At 38.1% G+C, this 14,898-nt stretch overlaps 1 protein-coding gene across 1 annotated transcript in view; it reads left to right on the forward strand.

The window, feature by feature from the left end:
* Window positions 1–3,943: 3,943 nt before the first annotated feature.
* LOC106054275 (tyrosine-protein kinase receptor torso-like) overlaps window positions 3,944–14,898 on the forward strand; it is a 204,034-nt gene continuing 193,079 nt past the window's right edge. The window contains exon 1 of the mRNA XM_056018349.1: window positions 3,944–4,274. The gene's annotated coding sequence lies outside the window, so the exon portion shown is untranslated. The remainder of the gene's footprint in view (window positions 4,275–14,898) is intronic.

The raw sequence follows: 14,898 nt of genomic DNA on the forward strand, positions 1-14,898 counted from the left end.
AAAACAATAACAAAACAACAACAGCGAGTAGCTTTATGGAGGGGGGCGAGGGCGAAAGGGGAGCTTACCCAGTACTAGCGTCAGACTGATCATGTTATTTGACTTGTCCGCCGGTCTATTGATTAGAACTTAACCGATCTGAGTATCTCTATTTTTAACAGCTACCAACAGACACATTTTATCTTCCCTTCCCCCCCCCCCCCAATTCTCTTGCTATTATCTTTTCTTGGTGATAGCTCTTTTGTTTAAAGAGATTTTTCTTGCACAGCAGCAATAAAGAGCGCAAACATTGAAATCCAGAAATGTAAGAATTAATTCCTAACATAAAGCAAAAATTGAAACACTTTCGGTACACCATTTTAACTATTAGGCCGATAATGAATACAAAAAAGTACAAGCCTTAAACACAGACCTATATATACTATATCTAGACTGGAGATCTATTATCAATACAAAAAAAAAATAAATTTGGAAATTTTCAAAAAAGCTGAAACAAGGCGTTGTTTTGTAAAGTATTTTTTTTTTTATTTTAACCCTAACCTATGTAACATACAATAAATGTTTAAAGTAATTGAACACCGAAAATAAGAGCACTCATTCTCATAATTATTATTTTGCAATTTTTAGATAGATAATCTAGAAAGATCTAGGTAATCAATTTAAATGTACATAAGATGATTAAAATCAACAGACGTGAATTATTTCGATCTAGGATTTTCGAAACATTATCTCAAAGGAAACTAACAAGAAATGGCTTTGTTTCATTTATTTGCGAGAATAGGCCCTATATAGTTCTGTGATTAATAGCCCATTCTATTAAAAAATTCACAAAATGGTATTGTACTATTTCTAAATTTTGAAAACTAAAGATTTCTTTTCTAATATAGAAAAGATCAATTTTTATAGATTCGGTGCGACTTCCCTTACAGCTTGAATAGGAGTAACGTAGGTCTACATATCAATCTCTCTATATAGGTCTGTGAATTGATCAATCGCGGATAAGAATTTCTTTCCGCTTTCCAGTCTAGATATTGTATATATAGGTCTGTGGCCTTAACTAAATAAAGAGCTTGCTTGATTTTTATGCAAACATTAACACTGTGTCAGATCTAGCCCGTGGAGCGTAGTGTATAAGTTTATGTCTGGTTAAATTGAGTGATCCGCCAGACCAGATCGGAGGCTAATTCGCATTTATATTTATATGTAAATCTGGGACAGAATGATATGAAGTTTTTGACTAGCGCAATGCTTCTCAAAGTTTTACAAATGACGCATCTCCAGATGAAAAGAATAGCTGTAGAACCCCACTGGTGGTGACGTTTTGAACATGAACTGTAGAAACCCACTGGTGATGATGTTTTGAACATGAACTGTAGAACCCCACTGGTGATGACGTTTTGAACATGAACTGTAGAAACGCATTGGTAATGACGTTTTGAACATGAACTGTAGAAACCCACTGGTGATGACGTTTTGAACATGAACTGTAGAACCCCACTGGTGATGACGTTTTGAACATGAACTGTAGAAACCCACTGGTGATGACGTTTTGAACATGAACTGTAGAAACCCACTGATGATGACGTTTCGAATCTGAACTGTAGAAACCCACTAGTGATGACGTTTTGAACATGAACTGTAGAAACCCACTGGTGATGAGTTCATACCCTGCCCGATGCCATCTACCGTCGTCCTGCGATAGGTTTGGACTTCAAAGTGGATTATCTTCAACTCTGAAGGAACATCCGAAACATGTAAAACATTTCCCAAACAAAACAGCTGAAACAGCGTCACTTGATGTACGGTACTGATTACTTTTTTTTTATTGGTAAACTTGTCGAGAATTTATTCATACAAAACTACACCGTTTTTTGGTTCTCTATAAAAAAAACAAAGCAACAAAAGACAATATCCTCATACTTAAGTATAGAATATACCGTATCCTCCGTGAAATGGAATAACGTGGAAGTAGCGAATACTCTTGCAGAGGTATTTATTTATAGCTTTCAAACAGTCTTTAATTGTAGTCTTCGATTGGTCATTAGCCATTCATATGTTTTAGTTAAATTGCTCAAAGGAAGTGATCTTTCTAGGTAGCCTCGCAGTTGTCTATAATGTTAGCCGTGTGTATGTTTTTTAACATACAGTCTTATTACAGATTTTCATGCATGGCGGGAAAACAAACAAACTATAAATAGCTGGCTATTTGGTGCATCCGGTCTACAAAATAAAGGGAGAGAAGGAAGTGTTGAGAAACTATATTTTTAAAGTGTTCATGCTAAGTTCTGAGCAATTTCAACACAACAGAATCTTATCTTATCTTATATATTTTCTAATCTGTCCCGTTTATAACGCAACCCCCCACCCCCAACAACCCCCCCCCCCCAAAAAAAAAAAAACAAACAACAAAAAAACACAACAACAACAAGGGTGAATCATTAGAATTCTTAACTTAAAACTTATTATAAAAACAAAAAGGCAACTAGCTAGCGGGAATAAGACAAAAAATGGACGCATTGAGATGTTGCTACAATTCTAGTACCATTCCTTTCTAGTTAGTTAGCAGCAGTAAAAGGTCAAGTTAACGTCCTTGACATTATTTAGCTGAACTTGCAAATTTTCCTGTATTGATCCGGACCTTTAATTTTAAACTGCTAGAGGTGTCGTTTAAAATGCATAACGCTTTCACGTGTCGCTTACTGAACTTTAGTTATGCTCATGCGTACCTGTGTTTAATTTTAGTTGCGACATTTCATACTAGGACTAATCGATGATGTTTTGCATTATTATTCACCATGTCACTATGAACTTACATTCTCTTCACAGGTGCGAGGTGGAAGGAAAAAAGCTGGTCAAAAGTTGGAAGTAGGATAATGTACGAAGCTGTAGGCGAAGTTGACAACACGAATGTCGTGGGTTCGATTCCCCCATACCGAGCAAGTTTTTTTTTTTCAATGACCATCTGATCCGATTCCAAGAGATCCCATTCGATCAGATCCGATTACATCAGCCTCCTATTCCACCAGATCCGATTCCATCATATGCCATTCCATCAAATCCCATTCGATCAGATCCGATTACATCAGCCTCCTATTCCACCAGATCCGATTCCATCATATGCCATTCCATCAAATCCCATTCGATCAGATCCGATTACATCAGCCTCCTCTTCCGCCAGATCCGATTCCATCATATTCCATTCCATCAAATCCCATTCGATCAGATCCGATTACATCAGCCTCCTATTCCACCAGATCCGATTCCATCATATTCCATTCCATCAAATCCCATTCGATCAGATCCGATTCACTAAGATGCCATTTCATCAAGTTCCATTTCATCAGATCCCATTTCATTAGATCCTATTCGATCAGATTTGTTTCTACCAGATCCGACTCCATCAGATCGTATTCCATTAGATCCCATTTTATCAGAGCCCATTCTAACAGACCCGATTCCAAAATATCCTATTCCATCAGATTCCATTCGATCAGACCCGATTCCTTCAGATCCGATTCAGGCAGAGATCTCATTTCACCAGATCTCATTCGATCATATCCAATTCAATCAGATTCGGTTCAGATTCCATTCGATCAGATTTTATTTGAACCAAAGGAGGAAATAGATTTAAAAAAAATTCTCTTACTTGATATTGACTTAAATTAAATTACTATACATGGTAACGGAGCCGCTGTAACGCTTACAGGATGACATACAAAAGCAACGACAGACAAAACATTCTACAAAGCCATTCTATTCTACCCCCACCTAAGGCGAGGCTCTATCCGTCTCAACAGACCCAATTCACATAGCCCACGGATGGCTAAGAGACTTTGAAAAAAAAATGTCTACATTTGTGTCAAGACACGGGGATATAACGTGAGCGTGTGAGGACTCCCTCGCTTTTGAACTAAGGCTGTCGCTCCACTGGCACTGAGTGCGGGGTGTTGGTCGGTGTATCACTCACGTAACGAAACTATTGTTTTCTTCAATTCATTATCTTCTGTTTTCCGGTTCCGTAAATAGCTTTGTGTGACGTTAAAAAAAAACAGAACGAAACGGAAGATACAAATCAAATAAACAACATGGCCTACATTAGTAGCATACACTATCTAGCGTTTTTTTTAAAACTTGGAATAAGAGAATTCTAATGTGATTTGGTTTCGGAGACCGGCTTCATTGTTAAGAACTATTTAACATAGGTCTATATAACGGATTGTTTTGTGTATCAAGTGTGACACAACAGATATAGACTTCATGGATTTGGGAGACAAGTAAGGAACATTTCATTCTTTTATACCATACATATGTCTATAAAAAGGTGTATATCAATGTCTATTATGGTCTATATCTATGTTTATCATGTCTATATCTATATTTATGTCTAAATTTATATCAATGTCTATGTCTATATTTATTTCTAAGTCTATATCTATGTCTATATTTATGTCCATATCCACACAATCTATGTCTATATCTAAGTTTATATCTATGTCTTTATCTATGTCTATATCTTTGTCTATATCTAAGTCTATATGTCCATATTTATGTCTATATGTCCATATCTATGTGTATATATGTCCATATCTTTGTGTCTATATGTCCATATCTGTCTATATGTCCATATCTATGTCTATATCTATGTCTAATTGTCTATATTTATATCTTTGTCTATATCTATGTCTGTTTATCTATGTCTATATCTATGTCCATATCTAGGTCTATATCTAGGTCTATATCTATGCATGGTGTGATAGTAAGTGTATGTGTTTTGCGTGGCTGGTAGTGCTGTGTGTGTGCCTGTGTATGAAATGACCAGTGGACCTTGAGTGTACATGGTTGAGTGAACAGCAGTGTGTCAGGACTGTGTGTACAAGGAGGTCAGTTTAGAGAACAAGTGGCTGGAGTAAAGAACAGAAATAGAGACTAATAAAATCATTGTGTTTATTGAAGCCCATGTTGTTTTACTGTGTCTATTACTCATGGCATGGCTGCCTTGTCGTACGGTATGCGCGATGGACTGTCGTTCAGTCATCTTGATATTCCAGGGTTTACACCCTGCCCGCTGTCATCCCCACGTCGCCAGGCAGGAGGTTTGGACTAGGGTTCAAATCATCTTCAGCCCTGAAGAAACATCCAAAACATGTCAAACATCTAAAATTCTAATCACTACTCTAATGGGCACCTGAAATAGGTTTCATCTAGTAATCCTGGTATTTTAAAGTTTAATCTTTTTTTTTTCTCATTTACAAGACCTTGTATTCCTTTCTGTCCTCCTTTCTGTCCTCCTCTCTGTCCTCCTTTCTGTCCTCCTCTCTGTCCTCCTTTCTGTCCTCCTTTCTGTCATCCTCTCTGTCCTCCTCTCTGTCATCCTTTCTGTCCTCCTTTCTGTCCTCCTTTCTATCCTCTGTCCTCCTCTCTGTCCTCCTCTCTGTCATCCTTTCTGTCATCCTCTCTGTTCTCCTCTCTGTCATCCTTTCTGTCCTCCTTTCTGTCCTCCTTTCTGTCATCCTTTCTGTCCTCCTTTCTGTCCTCCTCTCTGTCCTCCTTTCTGTCATCCTTTCTGTCCTCCTCTCTGTCATCCTTTCTGTCCTCCTCTGTCATCCTTTCTGTCCTCCTCTCTGTCCTCCTTTCTATCCTCTGTCCTCCGTTCTGTCCTCCTCTCTGTCCTCCTTTCTACCCTCTGTCCTCCTTTCTGTCCTCCTCTCTGTCATCCTTTCTGTCCTCCTTTCTGTCCTCCTTTCTGTCATCCTTTCTGTCCTCCTTTCTGTCCTCCTCTCTGTCCTCCTTTCTGTCATCCTTTCTGTCCTCCTCTCTGTCATCCTCTCTGTCATCCTTTCTGTCCTCCTCTCTGTCCTTCTTTCTATCCTCTGTCCTCCGTTCTGTCCTCCTTTCTACCCTCTGTCCTCCTTTCTGTCCTCCTCTCTGTCATCCTCTCTGTCATCCTTTCTGTCCTCCTCTCTGTCATCCTCTCTGTCCTCCTTTCTGTCCTCCTTTCTATCCTCTGTCCTCAATTCTGTCCTCCTCTCTGTCCTCCTTTCTGTCATCCTTTCTGTCCTCCTCTCTGCCCCCCTTTGTGTGTACAGGTGTCAGGTAGCAATACGTTTATACATTAGTGGCGTACGTCATTCGTATCAACTTACATCACATCTGAGGTGTCAACGTTTACCAACTTACATTTCAAACACAAGTCAAAGTAATGAGAAGATAATTTATCTTGCAAAAAAAAAAAAAAGTGAAAATTAACCCTGAGTCGCTGTGTAGTTAGCAGTTAGGACTGGTCTTTGAGAGGCTCTCAAATTTGAGCCCAGCTTGAGGTCATCCTGCAGGACGGTTGGGCTACGAAAGGTTTAGCACAGTGATGCCCAAAATACGGCCTGCGGGCCACACCAGTTCCACGACGTGGCTCTATCGTCCCACCGAAAAGTCAGCAGAAAGTGTAAAAAATTCCATCCTAAAAAAAAGTTTGGAAAATGCATCTTTTCCAACGTTAGGGCCCTCACTATTAACCTTAAACATATTAGTTTTTATGAAATGGGACTCTGAATGTAGAATCTACCAGGAACATAAGCCAACATATTTAAGTTCTAAAGAAACATAAATAAAGGCATTATGAAATACATCTGATGACATGCTTGGTTTGAGCAGCAAATAAAAGATTGTTAAACTACGCTTAGAGATTGGAGGATTGATGTGAATATTTACCAAAAAGAGACAAGAAAATGAGTCGGTGGTAAATCAGCATACACTGTTGCTCACATTTTACGTAGAGAAATGAAGCCTCTTTCCGACGCGTAAAAAAGATAAAATTCCAATGTCTCATTAATTAATGTAAGTTTCTAATCAAATTGTCTCAGGTCGATTTCATTTTATTTCTGTACCCTTTTATTCATGTGGCCCGCGACACGAGTGCTGGAAATTAAAATGGCCCGCAGGTCGAATTAGGGTGGGCATCACTGGTTTAGCATAATAATCTTATGACGTCACGTCATCATCATCATCTTTCCTTTGGGTTCCTCGAACATAGGGCCTCAGTAAAAACACGCCACTCTCCACGGTCTCTTGCTAGTTTGTTTAATGGCTCCCCACCTCTTTCCGGTCCTCTCGGTTTCATCTAGCACACTGCACCGCCATGTTCTCTTTGGTCTTTCTCTATGTCTTGTTCCCTAGGCTAGGGGTTCCACTCTAAGCCTGTCTAGCTCTGTTGCTGGTATCTTTTCTAAGGGTGTGACCAGTCCATCTCCACTTCCTCTCTAAGTTCTGTACCTCTTTATTCCTCTGCCCACCCATCTCCCACAGTTTGGTGTTTTTTATTCTGTCATACCAGTGTATTTTAAAGACATTTCTCAGATATAACGTCAGCATTATACAAATTATGACCTCTTATCTTTACAAATTTAAAATGCTTGTTGATCTAGATGATGTTAATTATAGACACCTTTGCTGCACAGATGGCACGTCGTGAGGCAATATGAATTGAGATTTGTCACATGTGCATTACCTCGACAATAAACAATATTATTCATTAAAAGAGTCTTAATGATTATTTTTTGTTTATTTTACTTATATACTGTACCAATTGGAATTTAGACTTATATATTTATTAAGTACATTATATCATGTGGGATGTTAAAATGCAAGGGCCCAGAAAGATGTCTAGCCCATCGGCACCCAAATCCCTAGCTACGCCCTTGGTTCGAACCCTGCCTGCCTGCCGCAGTACACTGCCACCCTGCAGGTAGTTTGGATAGAGCGTAATAATCTTTATTTTTGAATTGACTTCTGAAAACGTACAAGACAATGAGCAGCTCAAAAAATTAGGAGAAATAAAAAAAGGTGTGGGGTAATTTATTTTGTTTTAAAGAAGATAGGGGAAAAAAAAACCCAGCAACAACTAATCTTGAAAAGAAGAATATAGTTATATAGGTAGGTGCCAGTGCTGACAAACTTTTTTTTTTTTTTTTTAGAATGTGATAATTCGGTAGCTATAAATAGCCCGAACTGTTAATTATGCATACACCACGCGGTGTCACCACTCATCTGTTGAGGGTTTCGGGACTGATCACGTGCAATTCTTGGTATTAGTGCGCATGTCATTATCTTCCCGACCTATGTCGTTGTTAGTAATCGCTTCTTCGTTTCAGGATACAGTTTATTGGGAAGATATGTATATTATTGAAAGCTGGTTTAATATCGAAAAGAAATACAATTCACCACTAAAGTTTAACAATTATTTTACTTACCAAATATAGTTATGATACCATAAATATTGTTGCTATTTTGCAATGTATTTTTTTGGATAATAAAGTGGGGAACCCCCCCCCCCCACTAAATTATGGGGAAAAAAAACATCATCATATTTGTCCTAAAAGGTGCTCAGACAAATATGGCAGATAACGTTTTGTCCTGATAGAGGTCAAACATGGTAGACAGGAAGGAGTCGAATTAGTTTAGTCATCCTTGTCATTTGCAACACTGTGTTCTCTGTAACAACCTGAAACAAAGAATCTCCATCCAATGTTATCAAGTCGACATATGGTTCTATGCAAGTCGCTTTTGAAAAAAAGATAAATTACCATAATATCTCGCCTACTGTTAAGATTAATTTTGGTAAAACTACTAGTGCTAAATCAGCATCTACATTCATTGTTTTAAAACCGTATCGCTTTCCCTCTTCGGTACTTACAGGGGAATGATAGTAAAGTAAATAAACTTCGAAGACGGTACTGTAAGAGAGGATACTTTGAAGAAGATACTTTGAAGACGAACTTGAAAGATTATGCTTGATCAATGAGGCATATCTCACTAAACCAGCTTTCATCGATTGATCTTTCACCATCCTTTCTCGCTTAATCCACGTAGTTTTTTTTTTATATTGTGAGGCGTTCACAGCGGGTGGGGTAATATCCTTAAAACCCATGGGCTGACCATGTCTGCATAGATGCATGTGGAGAAGAACGTCATTTAAGGATGATCCCTTATTGGTAAACTGAAGGGGAAATTAAGAACACATTAGCCTATAAAGTGGCATAACACCCATTGCCAGAAGCAGCTCATAGCGCTCGGGGCCACTTTCCTTGAAAGATAGTCGCTTATTACTTCTCACAAGACATACAGGCAGACAGCATGCGCAGCGGATGAGTGGTTAAGTGCTTGTCTTCCGAACCTGGGGTCCTGGGTTCGAATCGCAGCGAAGACTGGGATTTTGAATTTCTGGATTTTTAGGGCACCCCTGATTCCATCCAACTCTAATGGATACCTGAAATTAATTGGGGAAAGTAAAGGCGGTTGGTCGTTGTGCTGGCCACAAGACACCCTTCTCGTTAACCGTAGCGAAAGAAACAGATGACCTTAACATCATCCGCCCTATAGATCGCAAGGTCTGAAAGGGGAACTACAAGTAGAGAGACTCTTTATATCATTACTTAAAAGGAGTTGTTATTGAATTGAGTGGAAGAACATTCTTATCTGTAAATGGTAGTATATACATTGGAGTGTCTTGCATAAATGCTCTAATATTTTATTATATATACACGATGACTCGATTTGGTTTTGATTACTTTCAACCATCTTGTTCCTTGGCTCCTGGGAGGTGGGAGGAACCACCACCATATTTTAAAATCCAGTCTCTTGATGACCTGATAAACCACACGGCTAGCTTAGAGTTGATAGGCTTATGCACCGCTTGGCTCATTGAGTAGATAAGTATAGTCCAAAGAGTCTTGAGATTTCTTCTCAGCATCGCCCAGACCAAAGCTTATTCTAACAAAAAAAGGGGGAGTGAAATGAGGCAAATGCTGTGGGGGAGGAAGGCTTTTTTTTTCTTCCTGGTGCGCTGGGGAAGTATTAATCTGTTAAGATCATGCAAGCAAAACCGCTTTCAATGTCAGGCGTCTGTAGTCTTTATGACTCCGTTGTTCAAGAACGTGTGGACTTAGTGCTCTGATACCGAAGAGAATCGAGTACAAGTATTGCGAACTGTACACTTGTTGCTAGGAAATCGATTCCACTATTCAACACAACATATAAAACATCCTAAGTTTAACCATAGTCCGCCCCAGATAGTTTTAACTATTGACGATGCCAACGTTGATTTTACCCCCATGAAACTAAATTGATTTTTTTTCGATTTATAAACTTTAATTTGTGTTGTGTAGAAAGAGCACTTATTCTCTTATAATTCAATACCAAATATATTATTTTCTGATTACAAACAAAAAAAAAAGGTTACTGAAATGTAATCATAAGAGGATAATGAAATACAAATGAGCAAAACTGATAATACTATCGAAACGAGAAAAATAATTACGGAGAGAAAGAGTTAATATATTTGATAGACCAGTTAGAGATGATCGCATTGAGATTTGATTTCAAGACTTTTCGTGTCCATGTTCTACTCGAAACACTTACTCCAAATAGAAATATAATTCATATTGCGACATTATCTATTTCATTGCCACACTAGCTGACAATGACCCGCGGCCTGCAGGCCTTTGTTTGGATCTTACTGATCTAGTGACTTTGATTTAGATCTAATGTCAAACATGGCGAATGTTCCCTTAACAGTTTTAAAAATATTTTGACAGCAAAATGAAAGTGGAGTGTGAAATCGGGTTTACCCGATTTTTTTTAAAAAAAGTTTCATTCTTTAATAGAGATAAATTTAGGTACTTTTTATTTTTTTTTTAGGGCCTTCTGGTTGTGGGAGCGATATGAAATATACACTACGGTCTCCGCCATGATCAAAGCAGCATTTATGCCAAGTTTTATCAAGAATGGCCAAACTGTTTTGATTTCTATGTGGGACATACATACATACTAATTACATTCTACATTATATATTACATTACACATAAATAAATATTCATACACATACAAACTTAAATAGAGACTAATGGAAAGGACGTAACATGAAATGTCAAATCATACATCATTCCCAGATTCCTCGAAATCTAAAAAGTTATGAAATAAATATATCAACTGGAAATTATTACTATCTTTCGTAGTTGACCGGATTAACCAAAAGAGACATTAAACCCAAACAAATAGAAATTAAAATAAATATTACAAATATATTATAGCTTTTATATAGCGCTACTTTCATGCTTATAGCATGCTCAGAGCGCCTTTGGTCCAATCTCTTTTGTGGACCTGTTGGTGTGTGTGTGTGTGTGGGGGGGGGTATGGGGTATCTAGGAGTTGGTTTTCCGTGCTGCAATTAGGCGCTCAGTAAACACTGACTCTGCCCGAGTCGGGTGTCGAACCTCGAGCCCTCTTCTAGGTAGCCAAGCCAAGTTCAAGAGCACTTAGCCTCTCGACCACGCTTCCCAAATAAACAAGTTAACCTCTGGACAAACAGCTTATAGCAAGTTCTATTGATTTACTCAAGGTTAAATTAAACAATCCCTTGAGCACTCTACTTTCATACGCTATTCGACCACCCTACCACACAGATATCTTTCCTTTTCTTTTTTCACGCCTTCATAGCCGGATGGATGAAGGAAAGAATTTCTATTTATGTAATATCAGACCTAAGAAATAAATAGATCATTAGTTTGGTGTCTGGTGCATGTCAAGCTTGATCTGATTACATGACGTCATTGTCCACTTGCGCTCAGCAATTCTCCCCCCCCCCCCCACGCTCCATAGTTTGTCCCTGTCTGAGACTACCTCTCTAATGCTTAAGCTTAAATTCTTTCGCAAAGGTCAGCTGGTCAACTAGGCTAATGCCTCTTATCCCATGACAGCTGTGTAGATAACACAAGGTCTAGGTTGACTGCCCTCTCAATTTCACCGTTAAAAGAAACTCGCGCGGGGGAACCTGAATGAATAAACAAATCTTCGTGGATTCTGGCTTTTAGAGAAGTCCTTATTGTCTTGCTAATTGTCTCGCTTATTGTCTTGCTTATTGTCTTGCTTATTGTCTTGCTTATTGTCTCGCTTATTGTCTTGCTTATTGTCTTGCTTATTGTCTTGCTTATTGTCTCGCTTATTGTCTCGCTTATTGTCTTGCTTATTGTCTTGCTTATTGTCTCGCTTATTGTCTTGCTTATTGTCTCGCTTATTGTCTTGCTTATTGTCTTGCTTATTGTCTTGCTTATTGTCTTGCTTATTGTCTTGCTTATTGTCTTGCTTATTGTCTCGCTTATTGTCTCGCTTATTGTCTCGCTTATTGTCTCGCTTATTGTCTCGCTTATTGTCTCGCTTATTGTCTTGCTTATTGTCTTGCTTATTGTCTTGCTTATTGTCTCGCTTATTGTCTCGCTTATTGTCTTGCTTATTGTCTCGCTTATTGTCTTGCTTATTGTCTTGCTTATTGTCTTGCTTATTGTCTTGCTTATTGTCTTGCTTATTGTCTCGCTTATTGTCTCGCTTATTGTCTTGCTTATTGTCTCGCTTATTGTCTCGCTTATTGTCTTGCTTATTGTCTTGCTTATTGTCTTGCTTATTGTCTTGCTTATTGTCTTGCTTATTGTCTCGCTTATTGTCTCGCTTATTGTCTCGCTTATTGTCTCGCTTATTGTCTTGCTTATTGTCTTGCTTATTGTCTTGCTTATTGTCTCGCTTATTGTCTTGCTTATTGTCTTGCTTATTGTCTTGCTTATTGTCTCGCTTATTGTCTCGCTTATTGTCTTGCTTATTGTCTTGCTTATTGTCTTGCTTATTGTCTCGCTTATTGTCTCGCTTATTGTCTCGCTTATTGTCTTGCTTATTGTCTTGCTTATTGTCTTGCTTATTGTCTTGCTTATTGTCTCGCTTATTGTCTTGCTTATTGTCTCGCTTATTGTCTCGCTTATTGTCTCGCTTATTGTCTTGCTTATTGTCTTGCTTATTGTCTTGCTTATTGTCTCGCTTATTGTCTCGCTTATTGTCTCGCTTATTGTCTTGCTTATTGTCTTGCTTATTGTCTTGCTTATTGTCTTGCTTATTGTCTCGCTTATTGTCTCGCTTATTGTCTCGCTTATTGTCTCGCTTATTGTCTCGCTTATTGTCTTGCTTATTGTCTTGCTTATTGTCTTGCTTATTGTCTTGCTTATTGTCTTGCTTATTGTCTCGCTTATTGTCTCGCTTATTGTCTCGCTTATTGTCTCGCTTATTGTCTTGCTTATTGTCTTGCTTATTGTCTTGCTTATTGTCTCGCTTATTGTCTCGCTTATTGTCTCGCTTATTGTCTTGCTTATTGTCTTGCTTATTGTCTTGCTTATTGTCTCGCTTATTGTCTCGCTTATTGTCTCGCTTATTGTCTTGCTTATTGTCTTGCTTATTGTCTTGCTTATTGTCTTGCTTATTGTCTTGCTTATTGTCTCGCTTATTGTCTCGCTTATTGTCTCGCTTATTGTCTTGCTTATTGTCTTGATTATTGTCTTGCTTATTGTCTCGCTTATTGTCTCGCTTATTGTCTCGCTTATTGTCTTGCTTATTGTCTTGCTTATTGTCTCGCTTATTGTCTCGCTTATTGTCTCGCTTATTGTCTCGCTTATTGTCTCGCTTATTGTCTTGCTTATTGTCTTGCTTATTGTCTCGCTTATTGTCTCGCTTATTGTCTTGCTTATTGTCTTGCTTATTGTCTTGCTTATTGTCTCGCTTATTGTCTTGCTTATTGTCTTGCTTATTGTCTTGCTTATTGTCTTGCTTATTGTCTCGCTTATTGTCTTGCTTATTGTCTTGCTTATTGTCTCGCTTATTGTCTCGCTTATTGTCTTGCTTATTGTCTTGCTTATTGTCTCGCTTATTGTCTCGCTTATTGTCTCGCTTATTGTCTTGCTTATTGTCTCGCTTATTGTCTTGCTTATTGTCTTGCTTATTGTCTCGCTTATTGTCTTGCTTATTGTCTTGCTTATTGTCTCGCTTATTGTCTTGCTTATTGTCTTGCTTATTGTCTTGCTTATTGTCTTGCTTATTGTCTTGCTTATTGTCTCGCTTATTGTCTCGCTTATTGTCTCGCTTATTGTCTCGCTTATTGTCTTGCTTATTGTCTTGCTTATTGTCTCGCTTATTGTCTCGCTTATTGTCTTGCTTATTGTCTTGCTTATTGTCTTGCTTATTGTCTTGCTTATTGTCTTGATTATTGTCTTGCTTATTGTCTTGATTATTGTCTTGATTATTGTCTTGCTTATTGTCTTGCTTATTGTCTTGCTTATTGTCTCGCTTATTGTCTCGCTTATTGTCTTGCTTATTGTCTTGCTTATTGTCTTGCTTATTGTCTTGCTTATTGTCTTGCTTATTGTCTTGCTTATTGTCTTGCTTATTGTCTTGCTTATTGTCTTGCTTATTGTCTTGCTTATTGTCTTGCTTATTGTCTCGCTTATTGTCTTGCTTATTGTCTTGCTTATTGTCTTGCTTATTGTCTCGCTTATTGTCTCGCTTATTGTCTTGCTTATTGTCTCGCTTATTGTCTCGCTTATTGTCTTGCTTATTGTCTCGCTTATTGTCTCGCTTATTGTCTTGCTTATTGTCTCGCTTATTGTCTTGCTTATTGTCTCGCTTATTGTCTCGCTTATTGTCTTGCTTATTGTCTCGCTTATTGTCTCGCTTATTGTCTCGCTTATTGTCTTGCTTATTGTCTTGCTTATTGTCTCGCTTATTGTCTTGCTTATTGTCTTGCTTATTGTCTTGCTTATTGTCTTGCTTATTGTCTTGCTTATTGTCTTGCTTATTGTCTTGCTTATTGTCTTGCTTATTGTCTTGCTTATTGTCTTGCTTATTGTCTCGCTTATTGTCTCGCTTATTGTCTCGCTTATTGTCTCGCTTATTGTCTTGCTTATTGTCTTGCTTATTGTCTTGCTTATTGTCTTGCTTATTGTCTTGCTTATTGTCTTGCTTATTGTCTTGCTTATTGTCTTGCTTATTGTCTTGCTTATTGTCTCGATTATTGTCTCGCTTATTGTCTTGCTTATT

The sequence above is a fragment of the Biomphalaria glabrata genome, chromosome 1 (genome assembly GCF_947242115.1).
Source record: "Biomphalaria glabrata chromosome 1, xgBioGlab47.1, whole genome shotgun sequence".
Classification (NCBI taxonomy): Eukaryota; Metazoa; Mollusca; class Gastropoda; family Planorbidae; genus Biomphalaria; species Biomphalaria glabrata.